Consider the following 27,627-nt stretch of genomic DNA (forward strand, 5'->3'; position numbering starts at 1 on the left):
CCGAGGAGGATTTGGTGAGCCGTTTTTCTCTCTGCAGGTGGCAGGGCTTCAGGGAACAGAAATATCTGGATCAAGAGATGAATGGATCACTTCACCTTTGAGACATGCAGCACGCATTTCAAATGTAGGAATTCAAGATGGCCTGGAGCCCTGGGCGCCTACAGAGCTTGAATTTACTGCACAGTCCTGGGATGTCTGCCTTCCAAGCCAAGGTTGCACATCACCAAACAAGAGGCAAGTTCATACCCCTTCCTTAGCTCCCTCCTTCCCCTGGGCCTCCACATCAGGCCTTACTGAGAAAACGGATTTATTCTGCACTTGACAAAGCTGGAGCGCGTCCGACACATATTGGGATTACCCTGCGTTGAGGGACAGATCATCTTCCACCCAAGACCCCAGTCCTTTTGGTTAAGGTAATCTCAGAAAGGCTGTGGAAGGGCAAAGGGAGGAGAAGCAGATGCTTTTTTAAGTCTTAGAACCAAGAAACTTCCGACTTCTGACCTTTAATTATTTTAGCATGATCTACCTTCCACAATGGCTTCCCTGGTAGCTCAGATGGTGAAGAATCCGCCTGCAATGCAGGAGACCTGGGTTCGATCCCTGGGTTGGGAAGAGGAGGGCATGGCAACCCACTCCAGTATTCTTGCCTAGTGAATCCCCATGGACAGAGGAGCTTGGCGGACTACAGTCCATGGGATCGCAAGAGTCAGACACAACATGGCAGCTAAACCACCACCACCACCACCACCAAGTCAACAGTGGCTCTTGGGGTGGAGAATCCGGGGAACTCCCTTAACTCGTGTGGGGAAGTTGACTCCTGGGCTGCTCTGACATGGGAAGATGGTTTCACAGGAACAAGCACCCTATTTTGCTGGGTGTGTTAGCCTGATGGTGCTCTGCTTCTGGCCTGTCTCTGAGGAACTCTGACCCAGCTAGCCAAGGAGATGAGAATGGGACTTTCAGAATAATTATGGTGGTGAACATTTATTTCATGTGCATTACGTGTCTGACACTGTGAGACCGAAGCACTACTTCCCTGTATCTTCGAAATGACTCAGAGACGTCAGGGCTACTGTTGTGTGCACTTTAGAGGTGGGGAGGCTGCGCAGTTTGCCCAGTTCTCCAGGTGGATTCTTTCATCTCTGGGGTTGGGGCAAGCTGTCTGACTCTAGAGGCTAAGCCCTGACCCCCTTCCTACACTCAAGCTGCCCTCGCCTCCCACGTCTTGGAGGTCAGTGGCACCATCCTCCAGCCTCTGTGGACAGCAAGAAGCTCCTGGAGCTTGTCACCATCGGCTCTTCAATCCACATTTCCCCACACACTTCTCATTTAATTTCACCATGGATCTGGAGTCTACTCAGCTGTTTGGAAATCTCTTGGAAGTCCCAATGCACCCATGACACTGATTAATTTGACTGTTGACAATCTCATTTTAAATTGTTCCCAAGACTTCCCTAATGGTCCAATGGTTAAGAATCTACCTTCCAGTATAGGGAACACAGGCTCCATCCCTGGTCTGGGAACTAAGATCCCATATGCCTCAGGGCAACTAAGCCCATGTGACACAACTACAGAGTCTGAGTGCCAAAGCTAAAACTGGATGCTGCTGCTGCTGCTAAGTCATTTCAGTCGTGTCCGACTCTGTGCAACCCCATAGATGGCAGCCCACTAGGCTCCCCCGTCCTTGGGATTCCCCAGGCAAGAACACTGGAGTGGGTTGCCATTTCCTTCTCCAATGCATGAAAGTGAAAAGTGAGAGTGAAGTCGCTCAGTAGTGTGCCACTCTTCGAGACCCCATGAACTGCAGCCCACCAGGCTCCTCCATCCATGGGATTTTCCAACCAAGAGTACTGGAGTGGGGTGCCATCGCCTTTTCCAAGACTGGATGCAGTCAAATATAAATAAATAAGTGTTCCCATTTGACTCTCTATATATACATATATATATGAAATAAAATGAGGGCCACATAAAAGTGGAATATAGAGCCTACCAAAATGTAATCACAGAATTTAGAATTCGACCAGAGTCCCCTTAGTTCCAGAAAGTTTTAGCAAAAATCAGTAACATTATTTTAGAGACGTTCTTTTTTCTGATTTATTTTGTTATCTTGTTATCACCTTACCTCCTGACTTCACTGAGTATATAAAAAAAGCAAAGGGAATTGGCGGCAGATTTAGTAGGATCTCAGAGCTGAGGAGGAGAGTGCATTGAAGCGTGGATGCCAAAAGCGGTATCCATTCATGATGGTGTGCACACCCAGAAAAGGCATGGGATGAACCGGGAGATTAGGACTGACATATATACACTACCATGTGAAGAGAGATAGCCAGTGGAAGCTGCTGTATAGCACAGGAGCTCAGCTCAGCGCTCTGTGATGACCTAGATGGGTGGGAGCGGGTGGGAAGGGAGGTCTAAGAGGGAAGGGATATATGTATACATATAAGTTATTCACTTCATTGTAGAGCAGAAACTAACACTACATTGTAAAGCAATTATACCCCAATATAAAAAGAAACAGTAACGACAGAAACATCATAGAACTGTTAGTACCGATGCTACACCTGCTCAGGTGCTATCTCATGAGACCTCCTCTGCTCTGAACGTGCTTTCTAACACAGTGGAGAAGAGCAGTTCCTAATAAACAGTCCAAAGATATTTTCTTGTGGAAAACACGGTATGCACTTCAAAAACATTGCCTGTAATTGAGCGAGTCATCCTAGTGCAAGGTTCTTTTAGAAATAATGCCAGGCTTCCTTCATGAGGGGGCAGCTGAACTCCGGAATGAATTACAAAGACTGTTAGGAGGGTACATGCTAGAATTATAAGAAACTAAGATCTCTCACCCTGCCTGTCAAACCCAGACCAGGTACGACATTTATTATTTTCTAAGTCTCCCAGTACATGATTATCTTTCTTCCTTATCCTGATATACATATATATGTGTGTGTATATATAAATACACATAGAAAAGTTTGATCCGGATGTTGAGATATTGTTTTCTGTTGGGATGGACAGGAATGGAAAAACAAAATTGATTCTGCTTCATCGTATGAATTTCTGGGTCACCAAATTCAACATTTGATCTCTTAAAGATTTTTGGAGGTGGTACCATATATAGAATCAAATAAACACTGAAATTAACTTTGGCTTTGGAGCAAAGTGGAACTGGAGATGTCCCCATAGGAATCTAGTTCTAACACAAATAGAGGTTTGGGAATGCTATTAAATTGGTATGTTAATCAATCAGACGTGTTTCCATGATCATTTTTGTTGTTTACCAGCATAATTATAATGATCAACTGCTGGATTATTTGCCCACTTCCCTCCTCCTGTCCTCTTACTGAGAACTGACCATTCTGCAAACCCATGTGGTCACTTGGGTGACTCCCAGCACCTGCAATGGTCTTGTATTTTGGCTGCAATGAACTGACTTAGGTTTGACTAATCACAGCTCATTCTCAAGGACTTTAGTACTGAGACTAAGAGACCCATGCAGTTTCTTCCCCAAGACCGTATCCTTACGATGTCGGAAACTTTGGGCAGCCTTGGGGTCACCATGTGAACAGGAGACAGAGGAAGCCAGCTGCGGAGGGGAGTGAGGCAAACATAGAGAGGATGGCTTCAGATTCCTATTGGATCTCTGGACTCACTCAAAGCATCTGCTCTTTGGGTGTCCTTTCTTTCTTCTCCAAGTGTTTTGTTCTGAAAATAAATATATATTTTTAAGAAACCTTGTAAGTAAAATACAGAAGGATTCTGTGCATAAAGAATTATCATAGATTTGTGAGTGCAAATGACCATTGGAATAATCAGTAAGTAACACCACATTTTAAATTATCCTCAGAAGACTTGTGTCTGCCACAGTGAAGGCGCAAATGTTCAGGAAAGCAAATTTATTAGCGACTAAAACATCTAAATAGCTTCAAAGCAATTCAAAGCATGACAAACGTGACGTAAATACATGAACAAGGGAGGAGAAGCTGGAAAAGAGTCAAGGAATGTATTCTCTCAAAGCACTAATAGCTTTAGAGAATTGGGTAACACATTTCTGAGGGGCCAGACAACATCTTCATCAAATAATTTTTGTTGTCTAATAGTGACTGTGAATTAGCATTTGGTGGTAGATGAGAAGGAAAACAAATATTTGTCATGAAAGGTTTTATCATGTTTACCTCAAGCTATAGAAAATTGCTTACTTACTATAATCTGAATCACCTATTTCAAGCATAATTTTCCTTTTATCTAGGACAGACTATAGCATTCCTCTGATGCTCACAATACTTCTAAGTATATTAATATTCTTTTTGGTATCTCTCTCCCAAGGTTTAATCTGAACTTTGCATGTTAAAGATTTCACACAAGATGTTTTTAAGGAAAAAGAATTACACAGATATTACATCAAGATTTCTGTTAAATTCTAGCAGAATAATCTTTTTATCATCATTCAACATGGAACAAATATCTAATAAATGCCTTTCCTTTATCAGACAGCTCTGACCTAGTGCATAAGACTTTAAAATATACAAAGTCAAAATAAAGGTATGGAATAATATATATATATAATTTTGTGTTCATTGCCTGGGAATGAAATAAATCACCTTCCCCTTTAAAATTAAAATTTTAGATAAACACAAGTTTCCACTGTTTTTGCAAATCTTTTTGTTTTTTTTTCCAATAAAATAACTGTATTTTACCTTCTTTTTGTCTCAATAATTTGTAACTTGGAAATAAATATAAGTGTATTTGCAAGACTACAGCAGAGAACCTTTTTTTCCCCCCCTGAACTATTTGGAGATAAGTTGCCAACATGATGTCACATCCTGCCAAAATACTTCAGTGTTTCTTACAAAGAAGGACATTCTCCTTCATAACCCAAATACGTCAAAATCAGGAAACTCACATTACACATTATCACCATCTAATTTTTTAGAGACCCATCCAGTTTTGCCAACAGTTCCAATATCCCCTGGGAAACCAGAAGATCCTACTCAGATGATGTGCTGTATTAAACTTCCCTGTCTCTTTAGCTTCCTTCCATCTGAAAGAGTTCTCAAACTGCCCTTCTCTTTCATGAACTTGAGACTTCTGAAGATTACAGGATGATTGTTTTCACAAATTTCCTTGAATTACAAGACTCTAATGGAATCATAAAGAAAAGTTACCTACTCCCTCACTGTTTCCAAAATGAAAATATTTAACAATTTTAGATAAAAATATTTAAATATTATCTCAATTGTCTACCAAATAAGAAAACTCACACATGGACACACAATTATTATTGTTGTTTAGTCACTAAGTTGTGTCCTACACTTTTGCAACTCCATGGACTGTAGCCTGCCATGCTCCTCTGTCCATTGGATTTCTCAGGCAAGAATACTGGAGTGGATTGCCATGCCCTCTTCCAGGGGGTCTTCCTGACCCAGGGATCGAACCTGGGTCTCCTGCATTGGCAGGCAGGGAAGTTCCAACAGACAATGGTTGTTAATGGGCCGTCATTCCTCTTGGTTCTCTAGAGTACGCCACTGGGTCCCCTCCCTGGGCCTACCGCTATCCAGCTAAAAGACACGGAACAGAATGGGCATCTCACTGCCTTTATTTTAAACTATAGACCAGGTCTGCAAAGAGGTCATTTCATTTGAATCACACAGTGTACAGGTCGTGGATTAAAGAGAATTTTCAGTTTAGTATTTTACTTGGCTTTCAATGCATTAATGGCTGGAAAGGGAAAAAGCATTATTCAGTCTCTTCAGTCTAAATGGAATGTTAGGAATTCCTAACTATACCTTTGGGTCTATCTAAACACAGCAATAATAATTACTTAGTCATCTAACCAGTCCATTCAGTTAGACAACTTGCTTAACATTTTTTCCTTCTCCTGATAGGATGGAATAATTGCCTGTATTACTTCCATTCACTGTAGCAGCATTACCATGACCTTCCCTGCAGAAGTTAATAAACCTGCACCTGCAATTATTTTCTTTTTTGTCTTGTTTTGCTTTGGGGGTTACAGATATTTGCACATTTTGTATGCCACCAAGGAGCCAAATGGTGAACTGCATCATTTTCATTTTCTAACCCATGAGTTTAGCCAGTGTATGTAACAGAGTATTTCACTGTAACAGTGCAATTCTGATGATTTTACGGTAGATTTATCGTGGTAGAATTAGTAAATGGCATTATAGGAGAGCAAAACCCTAGTTAGAGAAATCTTTCTGACCTGGGGCGGGGGCACGATGTGGGGGGGTGTCTAGAATTTTGTGGGGGGAAATAGATGGATAGAAGCAGCTGTCTGGTATATGTTTAAGTTTTAGGTTTCTTGCTCATTGTTTGAAAATGTTATGCTTACACTGATAAGAAAAATAATTAAGATAAGGCTTCCTGAAATAGAGGTACTTTCAAATTCTCTTCCACAGTCATGATATAACTCCTGAAACCTGTGTTATGTTTCAGGTTAATTTAGATTTGTGATGTCCGGGGAAGAGTTTGGTAGTCATCTATAAAGCATCAGTTTAAAGGGAAGACTTGATCGGAGACATGCAATTACCTGGGAGGAGTACTCTCAGTCTCCGAGGTTGTGACAAGGAAGAAGTGTGACCCTTTCGTTGCTGATTTCTGGGTAAGGACTAGATTGTTACTTCTTATTTTAGCTTAACAGTTTTGTAGGAAATTCTCTTTCCTATTTCTTAATTTTATACAACTGTGGGCATATGTAAGCAAAGAAAACAATGGTATGAAATTAATTGCTGGATTGAAATCATCATACAGGAAAGAAAGAGTTGATCTTTTGCAGAATAAGAGAGAAACTGTAGAACTGAGATTCTGGGAGATATTGAGTAGTAGTTCTAAATAGATACAATACATTTTTGGGGAAAAAGAATGAGGCTATCAATGCCTATTAAGAAGTGGATCAAAGCAAATAAATGATTATAGCCTTAAAAGTAAATTTCTACCTGCATAATGAAAATAGTAAATATTATACTTCACAGGGGAAATGGATGAGTAGTTGAATAGTAATTTACCTCACCACAGCCAGGATCTTAGTGGCTGGCAATTAGTATTATAAACAGGAAAGGGGATCATCTAACAAATCTGGGATCTGGCCAAGAAGAAAAGTGATCATAAAGAAGGCATTCTAACTGAAAAATTTATCTTCAACAATAAACAGCAATGTTGCATAAATTCTTAGTAGTTGTGTGCAATTAAAAAGGCATGAATAACTTTTCATTTATACAGGGGGAAAAGTAGTTATTTTAATATTTTATCCATAAACAGCATTCTCTCAAAATACACTGTGTTCTGCTTACTAATGGAGAGGACAAAGAAATACCTGCAAATATAAAGTTTGAAAAGAGAAGCAGTTTTCTGCCCCTTCAAGCAGATGTTTACTTCTCTTTGCTGGAGCTCTTATAGTCACTGTTTAAACACCTCTGGTAGCAAGAAATGCACATCCATCAGTATTCCTTCCATTTCCTAAGAGATATATTTTTTATAAACCCAAAACACTAATTCGAAAGGAGACATGCACCCCAGTGTTCACTGCAACATTATTCACAATAGCCAAGATATGGAAGCAACTTAAGGGATGAAAGAATAAAGAAGCTGTGATGTGCACATGTGTGTGTGCACGCACACACACATACACACACACGCACATAAGCAAATAACTTCTTAATGCTTTCTCTGCAGAGAGGTGAAATAAGTTAGCAAAGCAATTGAACATACTACTAAAGCAAAAAAGGGGGCTTAAAATACCCCCATCTGTGAGTCGAAGGTATACTTTTTCAGCTTGATTGTACAGATAATCACCCCATTTCTGGACTCTGCTTTGTTAGCAGAGACAGTTCCTGAAGTTGATGTGCTTTGTGCTCATGCACCGAAATAGTAAATGTTGCCCTTGCAGACACATTCCCACTGCTCCTGTGGTAAATTCTTTGCCTGTGAAACTGCCTCGGGAGCGCCAGGATTGTGCTGTCTACACAATCTGCAATCACTGGCCCTGCTTCCAGCTGAGTCCACTTGGTTCTTCATCTCCTCTAACTGGTGAAACTGAGTCTCTCAGCTAGTGCTGCTTTGGATGGACTAAAAGGAGGTTTGCTCTGTCCTCTGTGTACACAGGAAGCCTGGACCTCGGACAAGGGTGTATCCCCTGTGCCCAATGTGGTCATTTCTCACTTTTGCCCTGCCGACTGCATGACTGTGCAGGCCAGCTCTGGGCATCTCTCTCCCCAGGGACTACATTGCCATGGGGCATCAGATTCTCTGAAATGCATTGATCTTTCAGAATCCATGGCATGACCCTATCTGGAAAGCCACGATGCTCAGACTAGTACAAAAGGAGACCCAGCAGAATGGTGAACTGTCGAGAAGGATACTGTCCTTATCTCGGATGTCCCGCCAGCATCCAGGTGAGGACATGGAGTCTGTGGGCCTGCCTCCAAGCAGCACAGTGGCTTCAGGCCCATCTTTTCTCTTCGTCCCTCATGTGTTCTTTAAAATGAAAGTGAAAGAAAGGGAAGCCACTCAGTCATGTCTGACTCTTTGTGACCCCATGGACTGTAGCCTACCAGGCTCCTCAATCCGTGGGATTTTTCCAGGCGAGAACATTGGTGTGGGTTGCCGTGCTCTCCTCCAGAGGACCTTCCTGACCCAGGGATCAAACCCAGGTCTCCCACATTGTAGGCAGACACTTTACCATCTAAGCCACCAGGGAAGTCTTTAAAATGGGACAGAGTTAATGTCTACCTCAGAGGGAGGGTTTGAGGGCTAAAGAGGCATTAAAGGTAATGCCATTCAGAACAGTGACTGGTTAAAATAATAAGCCATCTATTAATATTCTTTAATAGCAAGGAAGCTGTTTTTTTGTTTGTTTGTTTTTTCATATGATGCTATTCTAGAAAGACTTCATTTAAACTGATTCCCAATATACATCTTTCAACTAAGAAGAGTAAGGCATTAAGAAATTGAATTTTTAAGTCTCTTGACATCCAGTCACATAGGTGCTTTTAGTCCCATTTCTACATAAAGCAGCTAAAGAATATGCAGCGTATGAGAGATACTGTGCAGTGTGCATGGGTGCTCAGTTGCTTCAGTCGTGCTCAACTCTTTGGGACCCCATGGACTGTAGCCCACCAAGTTCCTCTATCCATGGGATTCTCCAGGCAAGAATACTGTAGTGGGTTGCCATGCCCTCCTCCAGGGATCTTTCTGACCCAAAGATTAAACCCATGTCTCCTACCCCTTCTGCATGGCAGGTGAATTCTTTATCACTGAGGCCCCTGGGAAGCCCGTGGGGGCTCTATGTAAGGTTACACTGCACAAAGGGTCCCATAATTCTCTGGTTCCTGAGGGGGAAAACTCAGAAGTTCTAATGCTTACTTGTCAAAATTAAATTAAAAGAATGTTACTCGTTGTCCATTTTACTGTGAGAAACATTATATTTGGCACATTTTAAATAAAACTAATTGAAATAAATACAAGTGAAAAATCCAGCTATTCAAAATAATTGACTTTTGAGTCTTGTGACTTTCACTGGTGGAAATTTGAAGATTTTTTTACCGCATCAGGCAAAGATAGTTCAGAGTCAGATTTACCCTTTACAAAGCCATTAAGAGGCCCCTAAAACATAGGCAGCCCTGGAGGAGGGCATGGCAACCCACTTCAGTAATCTTGCCCGAAGAATCCCGTGGAGAGAGGAGCCTGGTGGGCTACAGTCCATGAGGTCACAAAGAGTAGGACATGATCAAAGCAATTTAGCACACACAAAAATATCGGCAGACTGTCTCATTCAGGACATTACATTCTGTGAAGTCCTCTTTTGGAATGCTGAGGTTTGAGCTGATGAGAGCAGGAAAGAGAATTGACCATTCAAGCCATGGTGCCTACAGGATAACACTAAGATTCTGAGTTGTGATTAGAGGTGGCTGTGAAACCTAAGGGGTATTTTCCTGCCAGCAGGATAAACCTTATTCTACCCTCTGAATACTTCATACAAGGTAACAAAGTTGTTTGTTACAGGCAGCATTAACAGAGATGCTATAATACCACATTGGAATCAAGGCCATAAGATTCTACATTCTGAGTATATATTAAATGCTCATAGGATAGACTCTTTTTTCCCTCACAATCCCATGCATATTGCATTTTATTTATCCATGAAATGTAGACAAATACATTTCTAAGAAATTTTGTTTTAAATTTGTTATTTGAGTTTCAATCTGCTGACTTTACTTTGTTGGTCTTTATTTAACAATAGTATGAGTTACCTTTTAAATCATATGATGACTTGACAGACAATGGATTGTACTTAGATTTCAGAGCTAATCTTACAGTTACTGCCATTTCATGATTCTACGTTATGCTTTGATGAAACCCACAGGATTTGGGTCTAGGGACATGTCTCCTGCTTGTTGTGCCTCTTTGGACAATTTCATGTTTTATTTGCCAGCATCCATTTGTGGCAAATTTGTGCCAGCTCAGCTTCCGGGGGACAGGTGGCTGATTGAAGTGGCAATTAGCTGATGGCTCTGCTGGTAGAGGTTGTGCACAGAAATTTTATGACATTCTAATGCAGACACCAAGGCTGTGTGCCAAGGGCAGTCTGACTGAAAACTTTATGAAGATCTAGAAACAAGCTTTCCAAAACTCTGGCACTTACAAATGCATGCGTGCTAAGTCACTGCAGTTGTGTCCAGCTCTTTGTGACCCTATGGACTGTAGCCTTCCAGGCTCCTCTGTCCATCAGGATTCCCCTGGCAAGAATACTGGAGTGGGTTGCCATGCCCTCCTCCAGGTGACCTTCCCAACCCAGGGATTGAACTCGTGTTTCTCACATCCCCTGCATTGGCAGGCAGGTTCTTTAACACTAGTGCTACCTGGGAATCACCCCAAAATATGCAGACTAATAGAAAAATACCAAGATTAAAAGTTTAAAAGTATATATTCTGTGGGAGAGGGAGGGGGGATGATTTGGGAGAATGGCATTAAAACATGTATAATATCATATAAGAAACGAATCGCCAGTCCAGGTTCGATGCAGGATACAGGAAGCTTGGGGCTGGTGCACTGGGATGACCCAGAGGGATGGTATGGGGAGGGAGGTGGGGGGGCGTTCAGGATGGGGAACACATGTACACGCATGGCGGATGTATGTTGATGTATGGCAAAACCAATACAATATTGTAAAATAAAAAAAATTTAAAAAAAATGTATATTCTTAGTGGGTTTGCTAATGTCAATGCATGTTATTCTCAACATCTTTTCTTATAACCTATTCTTGTGGTTACAGTCCATGAAAAATTTTTGCTCTATAAACCTAACAATTTTAAACTCTGTATATCCATATACAATTCCATATCCCTGTCTCCTGCTACTCCACCAAAAAGCCTGTGATAATATTAAGAAATAATGTAACTATATTACTGAGAAAAGAGTTATAAACAATTGACCAAAGTTTATACAGTCATTATTTATTTTTTCAAATGTTTAAATCAACTTTTTTGATGTATACTTTAAAAAGCACAAAACGAACCCATTAGCAGAGTACATCATGAGAAACGCTGGGCTGGAGCAAGCACAAGCTGGAATCAAGATTGCTGGGAGAAATAGCAATAACCTCAGATATGCAGATGACACCACCATTATGGCAGAAAGCGAAGAACTAAAGAGCCTGTTGATGAAAGTGAAAGAGGAGAGTGAAAAAGTAAGCTTAAAGCTCAACATTCAGAGAACTAATATCATGGCATCCGGTCCCATCACATCATGGCAAATAGATGGGCAAACAGTGGCTGACTTTATTTTTCTGGGCTCCAAAATCACTGCAGATGGTGATTGCAGCCATGAAATTAAAAAACGCTTACTCCTTGGAAGGAAAGTTATGACCAACCTAGACAGCATATTAAAAAGCAGAGACATTACTTTGTCAACAAAGGTCTGTCTAGTCAATGGTTTTTCCAGTAGTCATGTGTGGATGTGAGTTGGACTATAAGGAAAGATAAGCACCGAAGAATTGATGCTTTTGAACTGTGGTGTTGGAGAAGACTCTTGAGAGTCCCTTGGACTGCAAGGAGATCCAGTCAGTCCATCCTAAAGGAGATCAGTCCTGGGTGTTCATTGGAAGGACTGATGTTGAAGCTGAAACTCCAATACTTTGGCCACCTGATGTGAAGAGCTGACTCATTGGAAAAGACCCTGATGCTGGGAAAGATTGAGGGCAGGAGGAGAAGGGAATGACAGAGGATGAGATGGTTGGATGACATCACTGACTCAGTGGACATGAGTTTGGGTAAACTCTGGGAGTTGGTGATGGACAGGGAGGCCTGGCATGCTGCAATTCATGGGTATGCAGAGTCAGACACAACTGAGCGACTGAACTGACTGAAGGGTAGAATTCAATGAGTATTTTTTCTTTAAAAAAAAAAAACTATTTTCTAGAGCAGTTTAAGCAGAGAAATCATACAGAAAATAAAATTAGTTCACATAAAATCTCCCCCTTCCCTGACAAATTCTCTGTGATTACTGACATCTTATATTAGTGCAGTGTGTTTGCTAAAACTGAAGAACCAACACATACTTTTCATTGACCAAAGTCCATAAATAACTAGGGTTCACTTTTTGTAGTGTAGAGTTGTAGGAGTCTTGACAAATGCCATATATGCAAATTTAGGGTATCATGCTACTGCTAAGTCACTTCAGTCGTGTCCGACTCTGTGCAACACCATAGACGGCAGTGCACCAGGCTCCGCCATCCCTGGGATTCTCCCGGCAAGAACACTGGAGTGGGTTGCCATTTCCTTCTCCAATGCATGAAAGTGAAAAGTGAAAGTGAAGTCACTCAGTCATGTCTGACTCTTCTCGACCCCATGGACTCAGCCTACCAGGCTCCTCTGTCCGTGGGATTTTCCAGGCAAGAGTACTGGAGTGGGTGGCCATTGCCTTATAGAGGATAGATTTACTCCCCTAAGCTCTCCCCACTCTCAGTCTATTCATCCCTCCTTACCCTGACCCCTGACAACCACTGATCTTCATGGTTATGCCTTTCCAGATTGTCATATACTTGGAATCCTACCACATACAGATTTTCACCCTGGATTCTTTGACTAGCAATGTGGATTTAAGGTTTTTCTGTTTCTTCTCAAGGTTTGATGTTATTCCTGGAGAATATTTTATTACTGGATAATATTCCATTGCATAGAGGTACCACACTTTGTTTATGTAACTGCCCATTCAAGAACATCTAATTTGCTTTCAATTTCCTGTTAATTATAAAGCTGTTATAAGTGAATAAGGATGTTTTCAATTCCATTTATTTCTGCTGTAGTTTCTTTGTTTTCTTTTGTTTGCATTGTATTTAACTTGCTCTTCTATTTCATTTTCCTAAAGTAGAAACTCAGATTATTGAATTTTAGGTCTTCTCTTCTAATATATGTACTCAGTGCCATAAGTTTCCTCCTAAGCTCTGCTTTTTGCTATATCCTCTATATTTTCATGCTCTGTATTTTCAATTACACTTAATTCAGAACATTTCAAATTTCTCTTGAGATTTCTTTGTTGACTTATGTGCTATTTACCAGTGTGTTTTTTCATCTCCAACTATTTTGGTATTTTTCTACCTATATTTTTGTTATTGATTTCTAGTTTAATTCCATGTTGGTCTGAGGACATTCTTTGCATAGTTAATATCCTTTTCAGTTTTGAAGCTCTGTTTTATAGTCCAGTATCTGGTCTATTTTGGAACATGTTCCATGTGAGCTTTGGGAGAATGTGCCATCTGCTCTTGTTGGGTGAAGTATTCTAACAATGTTGGTTAGATACAGTTGCTTCATGGTGGTGCTGAATTCAGTAATGTCCTCAGTAATACTCTGCCTGCTAGAGTTGCCAGTTGCTGGCACAGGGGTATCGAGGTCCCCACCTAAGAATACGCATTTTGTCTTTCTTCTTGCAGTCTGATCAGTGTTTGCCTCATGCATTTTGATGTCTCTCAAATGCACATACACATTAATGATTATGTCTTTTTGGAGAACTGACCCCTATATCATCATACCATCTTTATCCCTGATCATTTTCTTTGCTCTGAAATCTGCTTTTCCTGGACATCAGTTTCTTTTTCCATTCATTCATTCATTCACATATTTATTAAAATAATTTAGTCCTGGGCACACCCACAGCCAGACCTCCTTCATTGGTCTTTTAATTTGGCCAGGTAGGGGCTCAGGGACTGAATCAAAGCAGAGCTGGATTGGAGATAGCTGAAAGTGTCCTCCATGTCACATGTCCACCATGGCTTAACTGGAGAATTTTCATGGTGACACTATAAATGGTCACATCCCCTCCCTGCCCCATGCCTTCAAAGGAATAATATAAGAAGCTGAGAGCAGATCAACTTCCAAAATGTGAGCATACTCTATAAGAAGCAAGAAAAATACAAGAAAAAGTGCCAAATTTACTGTCATGTAAATTCTATATCTCAATCTATATTTCAACCAGAATAAAGCAAAGTAAAAATAATATTGCTCTGGCCATTTTGGTCATTGATGGTGTGGGCTTCCCTGTTGGCTCAGACAGTAAAGCTCCTGCCTGTATTGTGAGAGACCTAGGATCGATCCCTGGGTTGGGAAGGTCCCCTGGAGAAGGAAATGGCAACCCACTCCAGTATTCTTGCCTGGAAAATGCCATGGATGGATGAGCTGGTGGGCTATAGTACATGGGGTCAAAAACAGTAGGACATGACTGAGCGACTTCACTCACTCACTCAGTACACATATATTAAATACACACAAAGAACTTTTTTGAAAGAAATTAGGAGCCACTTTAGAGCCAAGAAAATGACTAGAGAGCCAATGTCAGAATTGGTTTTAATTTTTAATTGAAATAATTACACTTGTCATTAATGCATTGCTTCTAAAAATTTGGAGACATCTGAATAATTGCTGATGAATAAGCACTGGATTAGGTAAAATACTTTATATAAGTAAAATTAATCTAAATGGTGGTGTGAGTGGTTCCCTTCTAAAGAATATGCTGACCATCCTCAGTTTATGAATGTTAAGGGTTAATATTTGAAGTTGGAGGGCAGCATTGAAAAATTATTAAAAATTTAAATGCATGACCTATAAAGATACCATTGTTCTTACAGTTTATGTTTAACGATTCAAATCAACTGATGGAAACTCAACTGGAGTATTCATAGGATAATGTACTTAATGAGAAAAATAAATTACATTATTTGGTCATCCTGATATCACCATGAAAAAATAGCTCACTTTTGTTTAAGAGCTTTAACACATCCTTGAAGGATACTGAGAACTCTGTTCACCTCTCTACAGGAAGCCACCTGGTGACAAGGACTCAGTGCCAGGGATGAAGGTACAGAGGATGGAATTTGCTGGTGTTAATATCAATGACCCTGAAAGTTACCTGGTAGCCAAAAACTTTACATAAATTTGAAATAGGGGCTCATTACATACTTGTTTGCAAAGGAGGGACCACTCGTTTTATCAATGCAAATTTGACTCTAAATTACTAGCAGTTTAACCTGATGAAAGTAAGGCTCAGAAACACCTGGAATTAAGACGACGGCTCCCCACGTTGTCATCTGCAGAATAACTATTTGTCCTACCAAGGAATTCATGCACTTCAGCTTTAGAGAGGATTTAATTATTTTCAGCTGTGGAAAAGCTTCTAAGAAGCTTTTTATTAAAAAAAGATTAATATTCGAACTGAAATGCTCACTCTAAAGATTCAAACCACAAAACTTTTAAATTCATGTAATAATGCTGACATCCAAAGAAAATATAACATTATACATATTAAAAGTATAATAAAAGTTGCATGATGAGATGAATCTATTCATAAAATTATAGTGCTCACTTACAATGCCCTCTTTAGGGAGGAAATTTATGTCACAGTATAAATCCCTCAGTCCTGAACCATTGCCCTGAAAGTCTACCAGCAAAAATACATATTTTTGGCTTTGTTAGGTTTTCTTGAAATTCTTTTGTTAGGAAAATGCTCCAAATGACACAGAAACATAAAGGATAGCATGATGAACTGTTGTGTTTGTTCCTCACAAACCACCCCTGGCTGTCATCTCATGTCTTCCATAAATACTCAGCATACACAGAGAGGCTTCTTTTCTTCCTACAGGACTTCTAGTCTTCAGGAATTACTTAATAAAATTATTCTGACAGGGATTATTACATTTTAGTGGATTAATATCATGAAAAAATAATTTTTAAAATTTTATCTGAAATATACATACAGTATTACACATTGTTTCCCATATATGTGTACATACACCATATTACATTTCATATATATTATACCCCATATTCTAAGTTCAGTTCAGTTGCTCAGTCATCTCCAACTCTTTGCTCTCCCATGGACTGCAGCACACCAGGCCTCCCTGTCCATCACCAACTCCCGAAGTTTACTCAGACTCATGTCCATTGAGTCAGTGATGCCATCCAACCATCTCATCCTCTGTCATCCCATTTTCCTCCCACCTTCAATCTTCCCCAGCATCAGGGTCTTTTCAAATGAGTCAGTGCTTTGCATCAGGTGACCAAAGTATTGGAGTTTCAGCTTCAGCATCAGTCCTTCCAATGAATATTCAGGACTGATCTCCTTTAGGATGGACTGGTTGGATCTCCTTTAGGATGGACTGGTTGGATCTCCTTGCAGTCCAAGGGACTCTCAAGAATCTTCTCCAACACCACAGTTCAAAAGCATCAATTCTTTGGTGCTCAGCTCTCTTTATGGTCCAACTCTCACGTCCATACATAACTACTTGGAAAAACTGAAGCTTTGACTAGACGAACCTTTGTTGACAAAGTAATGTCTCTGTTTTTTAATATGCTGTCTAGGTTTGTCATAACTTTTCTTCCAAGGAGTAAGCGTCTTTTAATTTCATGGCTGTAGTCACCATCTGCAGTGATTTGGGAGCCCCAAAAATAAAGTCAGCCACTGTTTCCACTGTTTTTCCATATATTTGCCATGAAGTGATGGGACCAGATGCCATGATCTTAGTTTTCTGAATGTTGAGTTTTAAGCCAATTTTTTCACTCTCCTCTTTCACTTTCATCAGGAGGTTCTTTAGTTCTTCTTCACTTTCTGCCATAAGGGTGGTGTCATCTGCATATCTGAGGTTATTGATATTTCTCCCAGCAATCTTGATTCCAGCTTGTGCTTCATCTAGCCTGGCATTTCGCATGATATACTCTGCATGTAAGTTAAATAAGCAGGGTGACAATATACAGCCTTGACGTGCTCCTTTCCCATTTGGAACCAGTCTGCTGTTCCATGTCCAGTTCTAACTGTTGCTTCTTGACCTGCATACAGATTTCTCAGGAGGCAGGTCAGGTGGTCTGGACTTCCCATCTCTTTAAGAATTTTCCACAGTTTATTGTGATCCACACAATCAAAGGCTTTGGCATAGTCAATAAAGCAGAAGTAGATGTTCTTCTGGAACTCTCTTGCTTTTTTCATGATCCAACAGATGTTGGCAATTTGATCTCTGGTTCTTCTGCCTTTTCTAAACCCAGCTTACAGTATTACACATTGTTTCCCATGTATGTTTATATATATCATATTACTTTCCATATATATTACACTCCATAGTCTAAATGATGCTATAACACAGAGCATGATGGATGCAGAACCCCCCTCTCACTCACACAACAGTTTCCTCTTGTGCCCCCATCTCCATGCCATTATTAAATTCTGTGAATGTTTTAGTGTGTCTGTTGATTTTCACAATGAATCTTTAATCTCTCCTGAGGGTAAGGTTTAGGTTTTATTCAATTTTTAGGCCACACTTCTGCAATACTTTGCACAAAATGAGCTCTCAATAAACACTTGTTAAATAAATTGGGTGAAAACCAAATATTAATAAAAAATATTTTGATCAGAAAATCGCAATCCTCTTACCACTTGGCATGTACTATGTTTAAATTATCAGCAAATTTCAACCTCAGGTCAGTTTGTTTAAATCAATAAATGGAAAATGCACCCTGTCCATGGTCACATAATATAAATAGTGGTTATGTGCCCAGCAAGTTCCAGGAGTTAGTGATGATCAGGGCAGCCTGGTGTGCTGCAGTCCATGGGGTTGCAAAGAGTTGACTGAGTGACTGAACTGATACTGATGATGCCCTCTGTAGAAACTGATCATGATTTTTAAGAGCTGTAAGAAAATTTTAAATTTAAAAACCATGAGAGGAAATGTTCACCTAGAGAGTATGGAGGAAGAAAAATTTTAAATATCTGTGTTGTCATACTGAAGTACAAGCCCATCTTGAGTCTGTATTAGAAAATGTATTCCTTACCCATGACTTAAATTACTTGATACATATCTGACATTGCAACCCTGAGACACTTTAAAAAATTAAGCTATATACTCACAAAATGAAAACAAATACATGTGGCTGCTTATGGAAGAGCCATGTATCACTGACCACTGCAGATCAGACATTAGATGGACATCGAGAATATACACCCATCTACATAAATAGAAACAGCGCTACAGGAACAGATATATTTATGTCTTCATAAATGTTCTTCTATCCTTTGCATTCCCCTCCCCCAGGACACACAACGTGAATTACACAAGCAGCGCAAGAACCCACTAAGCAAAGCCAACATTCCTTGGATCCGAGTGTCATTAATCATGAGTGATCTTGGGCTGGTGACTACTTGGCTTTCATAATATGGGGGACGATACCTTTCACCACCAGACAATGGAGTTTCTAAAGAGAAATACCTCTCTTAAGAATACAGATACAACAAGAATGCTCCTACGATGGGGCAGATGATGAACAAACAGGCAAAAAATTGTAGATGACAAGATTTGTTAATGTACAAAGTGAAAACAATTATGTGTGTGTGTGTATATATATATATATTTTTGTTTTGTTTTGTTTTTGGTAAGTAACAAAATCACAATTTTTGATAAGTTCATCAAAGAGGAGATACTTGTCTGGAATTTCACCTGGTAGATTTCCATGGGACTCAATACAAACTTAAGAACTGTGCTGACCAAATACCTCCTAAGATTAATATTTTAATTTGTATTACATTGCTTTTATGGAATGGAGCATTATTGGGCTAAGACACATGGAACAACTACTGCACCATCATGCATAATGAGCTACATTCAGTAAAGAGGTTTTTAATTATGCCATTGATGGAGGTTAAGGAATAATTAGAGACAACTCAGTAAGTACCTTTAATCCCACCACACAGTGAAATCAGTGCTTTGGAATCAAAGCCTTAAGGCTAAATTGTGGTTGTGTGACTCATTGAGTATCATCTCAGCCTTTCCATTTTACTTTTAGACACAATTTTTCTCATGTTTAAAATCATGCAGCAGAACTGATAAGGTTCAAAGCCTGCTGTACATTAGATCATATTTTATAATAAAAAATGATGTGGCTTATACTGTGGGATTTCCATAAAAATAGGTCTCCTAGACAACAAAAACATATTTAGGAGATTAAAACATATAAAACAACTAAAGGAATGGGACTTCCTTGGTGGTTCTGCAAGTAAGGCTCCCTGCTCCCAACACAGGGGGCCCAGGTTTGATCCCTGGGCAGGAAACTAGATCCCACATGCCACAACTAAGAGTTCCCATGCTGCAACTAAGACCCCGCATACCACAATGAAGACTGGACACAGCCAAATAAAACACAAGATAAAACGAAACAGACACAAACACACACAAACCAAAGGAACAAACAACACACACTAAGTGCTAATATAATAATGGGGCTCTTGCTGATTGCCAAGGTCAAGAAAACACAGCTACAGTGGATATATGTTTTAGGAGGAGTTGGTATGAGGATATACAGATTTACAAAGAAACATATGAAAACACTTTCATGGGCTGGACCTGGGGCATCCTCCATCCACACACAGACTAACAGGGCGGCAGCTCTAAGGAAGTAGATGGCCTACGCTGCCCCTGTGGTCAGTCTTCCCTGTCTCTCCCTCTCCCTGACCCACCTGCCCCTTTGTCGAGTGGCCAGCTCCTTCCTGCTCTGGTGCTCAGTCCTAAGGGTGAGTCAGTGACAGGAAAGGCTACAGTCCAAACACACTCTGCCTCCTGCTTCTCTGCCGTGGCTTCTGACCCCACTCCATCCCAGGGCCATTCCACGATGGGCTCCTCTACTGTGTGTTTCACGTGGACTCTCCAATGGAGAGAGACCTGCTGGGGTTGATTGGTTTCAGCCGTTCTTTCCCCTTTCGGACTGTGGGCCAGAGAGCCGCAGTTGGCTTCGGTCTGGGTCCCTACTCTAAAAAGGCAGGGCCGAGATCTTTAAGAGTGGTCAATCCACACACGGCCTGTGGTATCCCTGCAGCACTTCCACATTACCCGATTCCAAAATAAACATGGCTCTGTTTACCAAGTAGTTTAGTCCAAAAGACTTAATAAGTGTTTATGTCCTAACAACTTAGTGGCCATTGGAAAAAATAATACACATAAGTTGAAGGAGAAATAATATTTTAATTTTATAGTTAAATAACCACCATGACTCAGTACTAGAAAATATGCACCTGTTAGGCATTGCACGACTTCTTAATCCTCATTTCTGGACCTGTGTTGATTTTCACTGCACGTGCTTGTTATCATAGCAAGCACCCAAACCTCTGCTTTGCAAAGATGTGACATTACAGAAAGTTGCAATAAAAGATCTGCCTGCAATGAAGGAGTTGCAGGAGATGCAGGTTGGATCCCTGGGTCGGGAAGATCCCCTGGAGAAGGCATGGCAACCTACTCCAGTATTCTTGCCTGAAGAATCTTATGGACTGAGGAGCCTGGCAGGCTCCTGTACATAGGGTCACAAAGAGTCAGACACGACCGAAGCGACTTAGCAGCTTGCAATGTTGAAGTCACTAATTATTCAAGCTAGTATTTAGCAGTGTTTGACAGATGCCATGGATCTCTGTTTCCTTCAAAAGTTTAAAGGAAACTTGTGGTGCTCCCATGCATTTGTTTGATCCCCAGTGACACCTGGATACAGTTTCTGAACCATATTAATAAGAAAGATGGTAGGCTGTCTGATACACAAGAACTTGAGGATGAGTAAATGAACACGATATGCTTTTTTTCCCCCCTCAGAAGGGATTAGTGACTATGGCAGAAATGCAGTACATGAGGGAAGGTTCACTCTAGTTGATTATGAGGTATGGGTAACAGTTGTAGTAAGAGTTGTGAGAAAAAATAATCACTGAGGAAGAGTGTATGGAAGAGCTCAGAGTGAAGGAAGGATAAAACCTATGCTGAGATGAAAGCAGAGGGGCTTCCCAGGTGACACCAGTGGTAAAGAACCCATCTGCCAAAGCAGGAGACATAACTGACCCTGGTTTGATACCTGGATTGGGAAGATCCCCTGGGGAAGGAAATGGCAACCCACTCCAGTATTCTTACCTGGGAAATCCCATGGACAGAGGAGTCTGGTGGGCTACAGTCCATGGGGTCAAAAGAGTCTGACATGTCTGGGGCAACTTAGCATGCAGGCACACACGAGGAAAGCAGAGATGCAGAGTCAAGGGATCCTGTTGGTGCCATGAGAGAGGGGTCACCTTTGAATATGGCTTTGGGTGAGACTGCTCTGTCAGAGATGGAAATATGGGCTAATGTTGAGGAACGAGCCCCCTCCTGTAACCTGGGTATCAGGGGATGAGGAGTCTCCCTCTTGTCTCCTGGGAATGTGCTCCATCAGTCCTGACCTCACCTCCCTCTTCTGTCATCTTAACATTGCTCTCTAATTGCTTCTTTTCTATCAGCATATACGTGAACTCACTGAAATCTAACTTCTTCCTTATTGCTCCCATAATGATGTCCATTTTTTTCAATGTCTTCTGTATCTACAAGCATGTCTCATCTCTTTACCTAACTCTCAAAACCCTTTCTCCCCTCAGCATTTCTTCTTTCTGCTTCACTCCTCCTCCTGTTTCTTCCCTTCTTTCTGGACATACTTCCCTCCTGTCCTCTGTAGATGGAAATATTTACCTCTGTCATCTCTCCACACAGAAATTCTCTCGAGAGCTCAGGGCAGCACTCCTCTCACTCTGTACCTGTGGCCTGCTCTCACCCCGGGTTCTCCTCTAACTTCCCAGCCCTCTGGCCAGGCAGGTTCCCCCCCACAACTCCTTGTAGTCACCCTGAACCCCCCGCCTCAGCTCACATGCTCCTTGAGGCTTCTGTGCCTTTCCACATGTATTTCCTTGCTCTTGAACCAGCCACATCATCTGCAGAGATCAAAGCAAAAGGAAAAGCCCCTTAACCCCCAAAATTACTAAGAATTTCAAGATGATGACATCAGAGCTTTAAGCGAAGCATCGGTCCCATGGGCCATGTGTCTCTACACAGGTCACTTTCCCTGCAGCCATCTCTGTTTCATTGTCTACTGATCCTCCGACACTCATCTCAGGCTTCCTCTCCTCCTGTCTGACCAGGTGTCCCCACCATCTCAGTAAACACTCTACTCCTGTGCAACCCTCGACCCTGTGCTGGTTTCTGGGCCTACTTTCCTGACCTCGCTGTGATACCATTAACAGCAGAACTGTGTGTCTTTGTATCTCCAGCACTTTGACCATGCTTGGTAAAGTTCAGTCCTCAGTGAATGTAAGTAACGTGGTGGGGGCCAAGAGTAGAGAAAAATGTATATAGGCCCTTTAGACAGTTAGAAAGAGAAAAAACAAATCCAAAGATAGGATTCTGTGTGAACTGGAAGACAGTTCAGAAAGGCAGAAAGGAGAGTAAAAATACAAGTTGAGGGGAACTGATACTGCAATCTAGAACTGGTTGAAAACTCCAACACATCTGACCTCCACATACGTGAACCTTATTGAAGTTGTCTCCAAGTTTAAACACAAAATCCCAAATGAGGAAAAGAACCATAGGGTTACACCTAGGTTAACCCTACCAAACAGCAAACTAAGAACAAAGCTTTTCCCATGTGTCCTGTTCAGCAGTGGCTGTTTGTCCTGTGTCTGGAGGGGATGGTGTCTGTTGAGCAGGAGGATATAGTTCTGGGGAAGTCTTTTTCTACCATTCATTTCAACCTATTGCCCATCCACTGCTGTGCAGACCTTTCCAGATAAGCCATCACATGGGCGGAGGCATGATAACTGCTAAGCCAAGACACGTGGTTCCTCCACAGATGCCTGCATCTATTCACATGTATAGGGCGGTACTGTTGAGCCCATGGAGGGGCGCAACCAGGGCCAGGATGATCTGCACCCTGCTCAGAGCATCATCATGACCTTCTCATTATTTGGTCTTAATTTAACTCCATAAAATACAGGTCTCATAAAAGTTGTGTTTAAAAATACCTCGCATTTGATCATCTGGCTATCAGATTGGCTCCAAGCAAGCTCTACATTTTTTAATAAAGGAACATCCTGCTGGCAGTGGTACCACAGCAAGAGTCCAGAACACTATGCCAGCATCATCACATTTCTCAGAGGTACAGTTTTATGAAAAAAAAAAAAAATTTTAGAAACTGCAGGGAAGGGGACAACCATGGGGAAATGAAAGATTAAATATTTTTAATGTGAGAAAAGTGAAAAACCATGTGTGTTATTTGATGTTCTACATACGATTGTTGGTAGGTTTAATTGTCGAAAATAGTCAAAGATAAAAATAAAGGAAGGAAAGGGAAATGTGACTGTTGACTGAGCATATCGGCTTTCTCTGTCTGGTCCTGAGTTGGGAGTGAAAATAGGATTGATGGCAGCTGTTGTCCCTGTCCTGGCAGCCCTAGAATGATGTCTGCAGAGGCTGCGGGTCAGACTTCTAGCATTGTGTGTGGTCGGGGCCATTGTTCATTTGCATATTTAGTCTCTCAGTAGTACTTGACTCTCAAGAAGATTTCCTAAGTGCTTGGAGTTAAAGTTTAGGATTTATAATACAATAGGAGAAAAAAAATGAAGAGCCTGGTATCATCATTTTTGAGTACTTCTATGTTACCACATGGAGAAGGCAATGGCACCCTACTCCAGTACTCTTGCCTGGAAAATCCCATGGACGGAGAAGCCTGGTAGGCTGCAGTCCATGGGGTCGTGAAGAGTCGGACACGACTGAGTGACTTCACTTTCACTTTTCACTTTCATGCATTGGAGAAGGAAATGGCAACCCACTCCAGTGTTCTTGCCTGGAGAATCCCAGGGAAGGGGGAGCCTGGTGGGCTGCCATCTATGGGGTCGCACAGAGTCAGACATGACTGAAGTGACTTACTTACTTATGTTACCACAACTTCTTATGGCACTTATTTTTATACATTTGAAACTGAAAACAAGAAATCTATATTATTGATCCCGTACTGCAATAGAGAAATGGACCCACAAAATTTGAACTTGTCCAAGAATAGGGAGTAAGGCTTCCCAATGTGTGGGTTTAATTTGGTGGAAGAGGGCTTCTAATGCTACATCTGTGTGTAGTACAATTATATTATGAGAATATCTGCATGAAGGTATGAAGTTGTTTACTTACGAGTGACACATCAATAAGACGCTATCCACTGATCTACAACCCTTATTTGTATTCTGTCAATTACCCAACTGTTGCTCTTTTCTACTGCTGCTCCAGATGATGCCAGATGCCTGGGGTTGATCACACTCATTTCTGATGATGTTCACTTGGATAAAGCATAACTTTAATTTCTCCCCTTGTCATTAAAGAGTATCATGTATGGTGATGTTTTTAGAGCATAGAAATACTCTATGTCTCTTCAGACTTATATCCACTAATTTTAGGGTCTACTATCATTCTTGCCTGAATCACACTTGATTGTGGTGCTTGTAAATGGTGATTTTCTAATTTCACCATTCCTTCTCTCTCTATATGCTGGAATTACACTGTAAGAGAAACTTTCTCCTTTGCTCCCATTTATTTATTTGATTATTTATATCAGGAGAGACTCGTGCATAGGTGCTTTATTTTATGAGCTATAATTCATAATAGTCATTAATTGTTTTGTAGCTTAAATTGTCCCACATTCTCCTTGCCTTTAAAAACATTTTGCTCCATATTTTTTATTGCAAGCTCTTTTGCATAATATATGCTTTTCTCAAATTTCCCCAATTTTATTGACCCAATAAAGTCTGCTAATAACAATTTAAAAGATTTCTGTATACATTTACATGATACAGTTTCAGTTCAGTTCAGTCGCTCAGTTGTGTCTGACTCTTTGCGACCCCATGAACCACAGCATGCCAGGCCTCCCTGTCCATCACCAACTCCCAGAGTCCACCCAAACTCAGGTCCATCAAGTCAGTGATGCCATCCAACCATCTCATCCTCTGTTGTCCCCTTCTCCTCCTGCCCTCAATCTTTCCCAGCATCAAGGTCTTTTCAAATGAGTCAGCTCTCTGCATCAGGTAGCCAAAGTATTAGAGTTTCAGCTTCAACATCAGTCCCTCCAATGAACACTCAGGACTGATCTCCTTTAGGATGGACTGGTTGGATCTCCTTGCTGTCCAAGGGACTCTCAAGAGTCTTCTCCAACATCACAGTTCAAAAGCATCAATTCTTCAGTTCTCAGCTTTCTTTATAGTCCAACTCTCACATCCACACATGACGACTCGAAAAACCATAGCCTTGACTAGACAGACCTTTGTTGGCAAAGTAATGTCTCTGCTTTTTAATATGATACAGTTTAACAAAACCCATAGTCATGTACCTGTAAAGTGGTTTTCAAAACATTATGAAAAGTGTACTGAATGACTAACATGTCCATACTTCTTGTAGTTCACTGGCCTTACTCACTATCACTTCCTTCTGTATCTATAAAAAATAATATTACCCATTCCTCAAAAAAAGAGTGCAGTAAAGCACCAGAATACTCCACATAAAACATATTTCAGCTTAATATTACACACAAAACCTATCAGGTCAGCATCAATTGTAAGTAATCAAAATAGTAATATTGACAAGATAGGAAAAAATAAAATCTAGTTATACCAAATTATACCATTGAAAAAGCTTAGATCATGGCATCCAGTCCCATCACTTCATGGCAAATAGATGAAGAAACAATGGAAACAGTGAGAAACTTTATTTTCTTGGACTCCAAAATCACTGCAGATGGTGACTGCAGCCATGAAATTAAAAGAAGAAAAGCTATGACCAACATAGACAGCATATTAAAAAGCAGAGACATTGCTTTTCCAACAAAGGTCTGTCTAGTCAAAGCTACGGTTTTTCCAGTCATCATGTATGGATGTCAGAGTTGGACTATAAAGAAAGCTGAGCGCCATAGAGATGCTTTTGAACTGTGGTGTTGGAGAAGACTCTTGAGAGTCCCTTGGACTGCAAGGAGATCCAACCAGTCCATCCTAAAGGAGATAAGTCCTGGGTGTTCATTGGAAGGACTGATGTTGAAGCTGAAACTGCAGTACTTTGGCCACCTGAAGCAAAGAACTGACTCATTGGAAAAGACCCTGATGTTGGGAAAGATTGAAGGTGGGAGGAGAAGGGGATGACAGAGGATGAGATGGTTGGATGGCATCACTGACTCAATGGACATGAGTCTGAGTAAACTCTGGGAGTTGGTGATGGACAGGGAAGCCTGGTGTGTTGCAGTCTATGGGGTCGCAAAGAGTTGGACACGGCCAAGCAATTGAACTGAACTGAACTGAGTTATACAAAAACTATCCCCACCCTTCATGTGCATTGTAACATTTATCAAGAGAAGACCATCCTCCCTATTCCTTTAAGTTTACTGCCTCAAATGCTACTATGTCTGGTCATCTACTATGACCCCTGTTTTGTTTCTATCTTTATTTTCTTGTGTTAGTGAACTTTTTCATTTTTCTATACTGAGGTAATTTCTCCCATTGCTGTTATATTCCTCTGATCATTTCAATAAGAGAAAATTTACACATCTACACTTGTGGCCCCGTCTGATGAAGAGTCCCTTATATTTGTTTGTGATGAGTTACTATCAGTTAATATATAGACTGTTTATGGTGGTGAGGAGGATGTACCTGGGAAGGATATGGTTTGAGGTTTATCAACTTTGCTAAAGCTGGTCCTGACTAATAAATCAACATCTAATGCTCTGCTATCAAATACTAATTAATTCTTCCTTCCCTCCCTCATTAATTTATTGTCGTTCCAAGTCTTTTGGGGAGAGTGCTAGCAGCTTTCATCAGGAACACTCTTATGCCTTGCCAGAGGATTTTTATTAATTGCAGTAAATGCAGTGGTTTTGGACAACCAAATTTAGAAAAGAAAGATGAGTTTGGAATATGGTTCTCCCCTTTGGCAAGTCTGATATTCCAAGATCTCAATAAATCTTTTTGAACCTAATAGAACTGGAAGTAATTTTTTCACATCTTTTTTAATACCCAGACAGTCTGGTAATCCAATTACAAGGACTCTTGTAGTCCAACACTCATATTAACATCAACTTCAAAACACAAAATAAAATAAATGCAAAAAATTAGTTCAGTATTCTTAGTTATAATAAGATATTTCATTCTGATGATGAAGACTACGTTTGCATGTACTTTGCATTCACGTGTGGCCAAAAATATCCAAGTAAACATTTTAAAACTCTGCTAGCCAACAAAGTCTCCTGTGTATCATTACAAATATCTTTTTCGGATATTTTAAGCTTTTTC

The 27,627-nt window shown here is 40.7% G+C and overlaps 1 long non-coding RNA gene across 1 annotated transcript in view; it reads left to right on the forward strand.

Moving 5' to 3' along the window:
• Positions 1–6,425: 6,425 nt before the first annotated feature.
• LOC138990522 (uncharacterized) overlaps positions 6,426–27,627 on the forward strand; it is a 44,065-nt gene continuing 22,863 nt past the window's right edge. Inside the window, exon 1 of the long non-coding RNA XR_011466662.1 lies at positions 6,426–6,616. This is a non-coding gene — a long non-coding RNA (uncharacterized lncRNA). The remainder of the gene's footprint in view (positions 6,617–27,627) is intronic.

This window comes from Bos mutus, chromosome 13 (assembly GCF_027580195.1).
Source record: "Bos mutus isolate GX-2022 chromosome 13, NWIPB_WYAK_1.1, whole genome shotgun sequence".
Taxonomy (NCBI): Eukaryota; Metazoa; Chordata; class Mammalia; order Artiodactyla; family Bovidae; genus Bos; species Bos mutus.